The following is a 9985-nucleotide window of genomic DNA, read 5'->3' as shown; positions in this document are numbered from 1 at the left end:
GCTTCTCTCCCTCTTCTCCTTACTCTGTATTCCTCCCACTCAGGCACATTCATTCTCTCTCTCTTTCTCTCTCTCTCAAAAGAAATAAATGAATAAATCTTTAATAAGGACATTAGTCCTATTAGGTTAAGGCCCTATGTTTATGATATCACATAACCTTAATTACCTCTGTAGAGGTCCCATCTCCAAAAATACTTACCTTGAGAGTTAGTGATTCCACATATGGATTTGGGGGAAATACAATTCTGTCCCCCATAACACCTGACCTCAAAAGATCTCAAGGATTCCCAAAGTTTTCATCCTAAGTGATAGAAACTCCTGTCCTGAAATGTACACAGAGGGTGAGAGAGGATAGAGAAGGCCAAATCAAAGCAGCATTCTTTCAGCAACATGTCCATGAGGAAGAAGGATGAAACTTAGCTCACATATTTTCTCTGGCCCTTATTAGCAAAGAGTCTATATTTATCAGCTATACCTAAATAATTAATTATTTTTTCCCTCCTCTCTATTAGGAAACATTGGCATAACCAAAACCCCGGTGGCCAGAATATACAGAATTCTAATTTCTGTTCCTGTCATTGACTGATACAGTCATTTTGAATATTACAATTTCCCTCTGTTTTTAGAGGAAATCAAATATTGCATAATAAACTGCAGTGCAAACAAAATGTTGTTATGCTTCTCAACAATTATAAATAACCAGATCAACCCTAATCGAATTGGGGGAAACATTTAGAGTCTACTAAGTCCATTAGCTGTGGGGCAAGATAAACAGAATAAATACAATACTCTTAACGAAAGACATAGACCCTTGCTAGCTCTGCCCATAGCCTCAGACATAATGACATGCAACATCCTGAGTCTCTCAGGTGACTGGACCCAGAACAGTTCCCTAACCCAAAGTTTGCCTAACCCTACATGGTTTCCATGTCTTCCAAGCAACAGGGCTTGTAAGGCTCCTCTCCTAGCTCTATTTCCTGACAGACCCCATGAAATCTCATAAGAACCTGTTTTCCTTCTTGGACTGCCTTCAGTGAGTTTCTCTTTCTGCAATCAAGGAAACCATCACTATCAATTTTGAGTCTAGGACTACAGCTTCTCCGTGACTTTCAATGCCATCAAACCTGGGAAAACACTCCAAAGCCTGAATGTCTCCTGATCCAGGTTTCCTAAAGGACTTTTTATTGGCATTTTGTTTATTGGATATTATGTATCTGATTCTATTACTGCTACTCAACATTCAATGTGTGTAGTGACAGTCAGTACTGAATCACCATAACAGGTCATTTCCATTGGCAAAGAATTTGTCTTGGTATCTGCAGATGAATTCACCTACAAATACTAAAATATATCTTGAGCTAAAGAAAAGCACTGGTTAATGTTTCCCAGCAGAAAAAGAGAATCAACAGATGAGTTTTCAAATAGAGGTTGTTACCCTTCATTGTGAAACTTAAGGGATGCTGAATGTAAAGAGAATAAAGCCCAGAGCTAGGAATCAAGAGGCCTAGACAACTGGTATCAAATCTTCCTCTAGGGACGCCTGGGTGGCTTAGCGGTTGAGCATCTGCCTTTGACTCAGGGTGTGATCCTGGAGTCCCAGGATCGAGTCCCACATAGGGCTCCTGCGGAGAGCCTGCTTCTCTCTCTGCCTGTGTCTCTGCCTCTTTCTCTCTCTGTTTCTCATGAATAAATAAATAAGATCTTTAAAAAAGAAAAAAATCTTCCTCTAACTAGGCTCCATGACCTTGGGTACTTGCCCACCAGAACTTGCAGGTTCCTTCCCTTTCTGATGACAATAACACTTTTACAAGCTGACAGAATTGTTATAGGAAGTCAGTAAGGCAATAGAAGCACAGGGGTAACTGAATAGTTAAAATGTAACATCAATAGTAGATTTAAAAAAAAATAATATATCATTTACTCATATAAGTAAAATCCTGCCTTGATTATTTCAAAGTATGATTTATGCTTCCATTTTGAAATATAAGAATACAAGATTTAAAATATATGGAAATGTCCCCTTATCTATCTAACAAGTTTCCACTATGACATTCAAAATCTACTTATGAGAACCAGCAGATATTCTTGTAGCTCCCCAACGCAGGCCTGACTTGGACATGAATTGGACATGACATGGGTGTGATAGGCTGACATCAATTTTCCTTCCTCATCCACACCTCTACTTTCATTCTTCCTATTTTAATCTTAAGCACATAATGAAGACAGCAAGTAAATCTTACTTTGCATTATGCACTCAGTGCCCAAAAAATACTGCGTTTAGTAAATACTGCTGAACAGTTTACAAATAAATAAAATGTCCCTGCAAACTATTCCTTCTTATAAAGAAACTAAATTACTACAACACAGATTTTCTCATCTCTTCATTTTTATTTAGGAATCCTCATAATACATTTTATTTTTTTTAAAGATTTTATTTATTTATTCATGAGAGACACAGAGAGACAGAGAGGCAGAGATACAGGCAGAGGGAGAAGCAGGCTCCACGCAGGGAGCCCAATGTGGGACTCAATCCTGGGACTCCAGGATCATGCCCTGGGCCAAAGGCAGGCGCTAAACCACTGAGCCACCCAGGGATACCCCTCATAATACATTTTTAAAAACACATATTATTACTCCTCCAACTTGATTTAAATTGTTGAGGTCAGAAATCTGTCTTTGTCTTTTTCTATTTTTTTCCACTGCCTTTAATACAGTAGGAACACAGTAAGTACTGGTTGATTGGTTGAATAATAACTTGAAAATTTAATGAAACTGACAATTCATTTTTTTTTAAAAAAGGTCAAATCAGTTGTGTGATGAGTTCACTGATCAATGCCTCAATCTTTTAACACACAAACTCTTTTTGTTTTTAAGGAGTGATTCAAACCAATATGTCCAGAGTCACAGGTTTTTAATTCTTAACTTTCTTATTAATATGTTACACTATTTTACTAATTACTCTGTGCCTTCAAAGCCTACTTAATTTTAATGGGGCAAGGACAGCAGAATAATATATAAGAGACACCTTTGGGAAAAGAGGAAAAAAGTTAAAATTGAGGTTTTCTAGTTTGAAAATATTAAAAAGCATTCCAAAATAAAACAAGTCAGCATTCTCAATACTGGAAAATGACAGTGACTAAAAGTCTTTCCGCCTGTATGAGCATTGTCCTCTGTCCCCATTCCTAGTGCTGGGTAACTCGGAGATATAATTTATGATGGATTCACAAACAAAATGGTCAATGGTTCAGTACAAACCAAACATGAGCAGACACATTTCTAAACCCAACCGTCATGCTGCTTACACAATCTGTTGATCCATTGAACAAATATATGTTGAAAGATTAAGCGGGAGTTGACTGCCATTCAGGAAGATAAATGTAGAGTAGACTCATTTTCCGCCTGACTTAATGCTTAAGGATTTGTATTAGAAGGTTGTTGGGGAGGGGGATGTCTGCGGGGGATGGGAGGAAAGGAAATTCCAGTCACCCAGATCTTTAGAATGAGATTATCTCACCAAGGACCTCACACAGAGGCCTTTACCAGCCATCTTTCACATCCGGGACCTTCCTTTCCCCTTATTCTTTTATTATGGGGGTAAAAAATCCAAAGAAATAAACAAGTGCTTCAGGAGCACTTGCCTTGGCTATTCAGGCCTTGTTGATGGAATGATAGGAGACAGAATGTCTTATACAGTACAGTTTGAGATTTAAAAGGGGAAAAAGAATCAGGCTGTCATAAAAGCACATTGTTATACAGCTGTCTCATAAAAGGGCTGTGAGCCATTAAGATATAGAGAGAACTGAAAGCCTGAAGCTAGAAACTCAGCGTTCCCGCTGTTGGAACCAATGCCATCCCCAAGCAGAGATCTCGGCCAGCCTTGATTCAGCTCATACTTGTTGACACCATCCTCAATTGAGGTATGAGGCCAGGCTTCTAGAGTTGTATTTGTCCAGCTGTGCCAGGCTGAAAAATGCAGTCCTTCATGGCTGTTGATCCTGTTATAAATGTCTCAGTTTCGTAAGAGAGCTTTGTTTAAAAAGAAAGTAAAAGATAGAGAGAGGAAGGGGAAGGGAGAGAGGAAGAAGGAAGGAAAGAAAGAGGAGGGAAGGAGGGCACCCTGGTGGCGCAGCGGTTTAGCACCGCCTGCAGCCCAGGGCGTGATCCTGGAGACCCTGGATGGAGTCCCATGTCAGGCTTTCTGCATGGAGCCCGCTTCTCCCTCTGGCTGTGTCTCTGCCTCTCTCTCTCTCTCCGTGTCTCTATGAATAAATAAAATCTTTAAAAGAATTTTAAAAAAGAAAGAAAGAGGGAAGGAATAGAAGGAGGGCAGAAGAAGAAACAAGAACAAAAGAGAAAGGACACCATTTGAAAGGACACCATTTGTAAAACATAAGTAGAATATCCTTGATGTTAAAACCTGGGACATGTCTACAGTGCAGTAATATAATCATACTGCTTCCTTGTTTAGCAAGCCATGAACAACTTTCAGAGACATCTAACAACTCCGACCTGGTCAGAAAATCATTCAAAAAGAAAACCACTAGGGATGCCTGGGTGGCTCAGTGGTTGAGCATCTATCTTCCGCCCAAGGCGTGATCCCGAATTCCGGGGATCGGGTCCCACATCAGGCTTCCTGCATGGAGCCTGCTTTTCCCTCTGCCTATGTTTCTGCCTCTGACCCTAATCGAATATGTGTGTGTCTTTCATGAATAAATAAATAAAATCTTAAAAAAAAAAAAAAGAAAAAGAAAATCACTAAGTGTTGCAAAAAAACAGATGTATCCTGACCTACTGAAGTACATGTGCCAATAAATGCACTGGAAAGCAATTCACTTCATTTCAACGTTTACTGAGTACCCATATGGGTTGTGGCATTGGAGGAGGAACCATACAAGCTTACAAAACACCTGACTCCTGTCCTTACAAAGTACATATACCAACAAAGACCATAAGGACGTGTGGAGAATGGTACCTAGATGTCCAGAGAGAGAGGTATGTTTCCTTTTGTATTGAAGAATAAGTTGAATCTTCTAAATTGGGAAAATCAGGCAGGTGCTAGATTTAAGAAGTGCTGTGAAGAAGTAAAGGGAGATGACCATGGACAATTTCAAATATACAGGGCAAACATAAAGGCCAAAGAAGAAATAGTATTCAAAGTAGGCTAAGAACAGCTTTATCTGCCAAGCAAAGTGATAAGTTTGGAAAGCAAAAGGGTATTGGGTAAAAATGACTGGTGAGAGGTCTTGAAGTTATTTTTGGCCAGTCATGAGCCCTTATTTTTCACTTTCAAATGCATTTAGTAAGGGATGAAGAATTGCTAAAATATAAATGTATGCACATAATTCTCTAAGTCAGACTTTTTTGGGTTCTTGTTTTAACTTTTAATTTTGTTCCTTCCCGTATGATTTCCTACCCTGAATCATCACAACCCGCCAAGCTGAAGATGTTAATGACCAACATATTCTTACCCACTGTTTTAGTTTCTCATTGTTCCAGTTGTTTTATTTCATTTTGAAATTTTGCTGGGATTTAAAATGATGCCACACAACAGGTAAGTTTGGACCATTCCTTCAACATAACAGTCCCATTTTATCTTTGGTGCCATTATTACTGGCTTTATTGTTCATGAACTCTTCACTTCTGAGTAATAGCACTAAGTCTCAGTCAACGAGTTTTAACTTTTGGACCTATGAGTCTGCAGTCCATTTTATTCCATTTGTTTATTTTAACTAAATGTCACTGACTTTGAACTGTTTAATCTGAAGCATCTGATCTCTCCTGTTCTTGGATGCCTAGAATTTGGCAAGCCAAATGTTAACTATAAGAATTGAAAAGAAGAAACACTGAAACTAATGAATTCACTGGAAATGGTTAGCAGTCTAAAGAAAATATGACCATCTGGGTTAAGTTATTGTAGGTTATGGATTGGGCTTTCTGTTTAGTTTGGCTTGGAGAGGAGGGAAGTTTTCCCTCCTATCACCCGTCTACACTTATGTCTAGAGGCACAGTGTCAGTATTATTCTGTGAGGAGCTTTAGGTCTTCTGCAAGGCTATCCCATTAGACAAGCAAATCTATGTGATCTTGCACATGATGGGAATTGGAAAGCTTTCCCACATATACTCACACAGCTTCCTAAACTTTGCCCTGGAGTGCACAGGGAACATAGTGTATGGTCTACTTTCACTAGATCCAGGCACCTCAGGTTCAGGTGTGCAACTCTGTCTTAAATTACCTCCCCAGGGTAGTATGAGCTAGCTGAAGGCAAAGTGCAATCTGAGAATCTTTTCATCTAACATGGACAAGGACTAGTGCAGGCTCTCCTGATTGATTTGTGGCTATCCTTGGGAAGGGAGCAGGATGACTGTGAGCCCAACTCTGCTCTAGCAAGAGGTAACACTGGCCTGGATGCCTCTCAATAAAGGAGTACAGAAAAGAAAAAAAAAATGTCATTGGGAGATTTCAAGGAGAGTAAAAGTTAATGATTCTGCCACAAAATTCTATCTGGATTGAAAAAAAAATTCTGCTTTTATCCTCTAAACCTAGAAGAAATTCTTATAGAATAGTAAAGCTAATGGTAGCAGCCAAAGCTAAAGGAGTATTGTAAAAAGTATTTTATTCTTCCCCAATGAAGCTCCCTGTGTATGATTACATTTTCAGAAGGGGCTGAAAGTTATTTTGCGAAAATTAAAAGCATAGTTAGAAAATTCTGCTCCAAATACAATGGTCTGCTGGATTTGAAATATTGCTCCAGAAACAAGCCACATGGTGCTAGAGAATACCTGAGTCAGCAGAAGGTGGGGAGTACCGTGAAGACGGTATTTATTATGTCTTGAGAAGACTCCATAGGTCACTGCTGATTTCTGTTTACACTGTGCTGACCTTTCACACTCTGGAGCAGTTTGTTCAGCTGTGATCTACAACCAGGAGCACATGCAGTTTGTCATCTGTGGGGCCCTGGATGAGCCAACCAAGAAAGAGGCATTATGGATCCAGAAACGTCTATCAGCCTGCAGTTCTTGGAGTTCTCTGCTTTCTCATTTTGTACTTTTGTACTAACAAAAATTTACGGGTCTTGGGATACTAGCATAAAGCATGATCCAAACAGATTGGATTTTAAGAAAGTGATTATTTCCACTATACATTAGGTTAACTGCAAAATAAGCCTCCAAAAACAATCCTATCTCTAGGTCATTATTTCACCCATCTCAATTAGGATACGTTCAGTACTGGAGTGCAACATAATACTTTTTGTAATGGTCTACGCCAACTCTTTTGCAAAGGATTATGTGAGGTCACCAAGCTGTGATTATAAAGAACCTATGGGCAGTTCTTTTATCCTTTGATAGATGTCTGTGTGCTGACTCGCTGGGGGTCTGTTTCTTGAATTCAGAGCTCCCTGACCATTTTATCCAGCCATTCTGAAGCAGAAGATTCCTCCTGTTCTTCCTGGATGTGATTGCTTAACTCTGCTGCTACAGGAAAAATGTTCTGTGATTATTTCCAGACTAAAAAAAGGCCCATACATATGTTAACACAGCGATAATAATATAGTGCTTGTTTTCCACATAGAACTCCAATTTCAGGGACTGGACTACTTTGGTCACTCACTCCTGACCTACTATATTAGCTCGTGGGGCAGGTGGGTCGTCTCTCAAAGAGGAACTCTCATATACAGATTACCCTTAATGATGGCCTCCTCTTGAAAACCTTCCACATACTCTGTGATCACTTAGCATGGTGTACTTCCCCCACAATAGCACCCCACACTGTACCATCACCCCACATAACTGCCTATTTGAGGGAAGAACTTTATTCATTCATATGTATCAGTTCCAAGCACAGTACCTGACACACAGGAGGCACTCAATAAATGTGTAAGTAAACAGTGATTCTTTTACTTCTTCCTTAAAAGCATTGCTACCTTGGGCTTTAGATTCATGGATTCTTTTTAAAAAGGAGAAGGATTAAGAAAGAAAAAAAGAGAAAGAGGGAGAGGGAAGGAGGAAAGAATGAGAGAGGAGGAAAGAAAACAAAATAAAAGAGTAAAAGGAAGGAATAAAAGAAAGAAGGAAATGAAGGGAAATCCCACCTTGGTGTCTAACTTAAGGAATGAGGGGATAATAAAAGAAGTAATGTAGATGAATATAAAGAAATTAAGTAAGCATTATTTTTTGAAAATGAAACAAATAGAATTTAGAATTCTTTTTCAGCAACATGGCAGACTCATCCCTCCCAGCAGAGCTAAAATGTTAAGTAAAATATTTAAAATGTCATTTGAATGCATGGCTTGGCTAGCAGGAAAATATAAGGGTGGATTAGAGGCCAGAGATGAAAAGTGTGAATCTAGAAAAGTAGGCAAGCAGTAAAGAAAGAACTTATCTTAGGACTATCTAAAAATCCTCATGAGACCTACAACTCAGGGGCACCTTGGTAGTGCAATTAAGCATCCAGCTTTTGATTGTGGCTCAGGTTATCATTTCAGGGCCATGAAATCAAGCCCTACATCAGGCTCCATGCTCAGCACGGAGTCTGCTTAGGATTCTCTCCCTCTCCCTCTGCCCTTCCCCACCACTCATGTGTTCTCTCTCTCCAAAATAAGTAAATCCTAAAAAAAAAAAAAAAAAAAAAAGGAAGCCAGGCTTATAATTCATATTTCCCTGGGCTGTATCCAGCTCTCGCATGAGAACAGTTATATTGAAAAGCTTTGTCATAAAGTACCCCTCCACACACACCCTCCCTTGCCTGCCCAAATACACACTCTGACGGCAGAGGAAAAAAACATCCATATACATTATAGAGGGATATGCTGGGCATACATGTTTCACTGAGCTTTGGCTTTGGATTTAAATGACGTAGAAAAAAATTATACCATGAGAATTTCTAACCACAAACCCCATTTATTTAGGTATGAGAGAAGTATTCCTTCTGACTCCTAAGACAATACACATGGAAAAAAAAATTCCTTTAAGTGGTCCAGTCATCACATTCACAAACCATGAATGAAAGAGAAGAAAAGGAGAAAGACTTCCACTTCCCAGAAGTTGTACACACCAATTCTGGCCACAATTTACTCATGTGACTTCACCTAGCTACATATGGCATCCTTATTCTGGATTCCAGAATTCTACTGATAAAGAGAAATGGAAGAATGAATACTGTGTGTGTGTGTGGGGGGGGGGGTTGGGGGGGTAGTAAGCTCTGTCTTTATTTCCAAATACTGAGAAGACCTCCAAGACAGAATTAAGGTAATACTTGTTCCTCAGACCGTTTCAGTTAATGACAGAATGTTTGAGTTTTATTGTGGAATAAATCAATTTTGTCTTCACATTTTCATTAAAAACAAATGTAAGGAGATAAAAAATATATTTGAAATTAGGAATCAATTTCTTAAATAATAAAAGGGGAAGAAGAATCCAAAAACAACAAGTCATATAAACTACAATTAGAATTCTTTCTCGGGGCGGGGGATCTTGGAATTTTCTAGGATAGATAAAACTGATCAGAATTGGAGCAGCCTTATTCTTTACCTCTTTCATTTTTCTCCTCATAATACAAATTTCCTCAAAAGAACATAGTGGCAAAGCACTCCTGCAGAGGTTTAAAAAAAAAGAACTGGGAAGTAACTGATTTTTTTTTTTTTTTTTTTATGAATGAATGAAGCATAGGAAACTGCCACCTTAAATTTTAAAAAGGTTTGGGATGCCTGGGTGGCTTAGCGGTTGGGCTGAGCGTCTGCTCAGGGAGTTATCTCCAAGTCCTGGGATCATCAGGCTCCCTGCATGGAGCCTACTTCTCCCTCTGCCTGTGTCTCTGCCTCTTTCTCTGTGTCTCTCATGAATAAATAATAGAATCTTTAAAAAAATTTTTTTTGAAAAGGTTTTAAAAAGAGAGGTTTTTTATATTAAGATAGGATCTTTTTTTAAAAAGCCACAAATCTACAGCTAATATAACTAAATGTTTTTTGCAGAATGGAAGTATAAGTTT

At 38.9% G+C, this 9985-nt stretch overlaps 1 long non-coding RNA gene across 1 annotated transcript; it reads left to right on the top strand.

Moving 5' to 3' along the window:
- The first annotated feature begins 4836 nt into the window (after positions 1 to 4836).
- Positions 4837 to 9155, top strand: LOC144288638 (uncharacterized). The gene is made up of 3 exons (XR_013356613.1): positions 4837 to 4992; positions 5438 to 5551; positions 8907 to 9155. It is a non-coding gene; the product is annotated as an uncharacterized LOC144288638 (long non-coding RNA).
- Positions 9156 to 9985: the final 830 nt, after the last annotated feature.

The sequence above is a fragment of the Canis aureus genome, chromosome 1, assembly GCF_053574225.1.
Source record: "Canis aureus isolate CA01 chromosome 1, VMU_Caureus_v.1.0, whole genome shotgun sequence".
Lineage (NCBI taxonomy): Eukaryota > Metazoa > Chordata > Mammalia > Carnivora > Canidae > Canis > Canis aureus.
The sequence above is the reverse complement of the archived record's forward strand: the minus strand, read 5'-3'. Positions and strand labels throughout refer to the sequence as shown.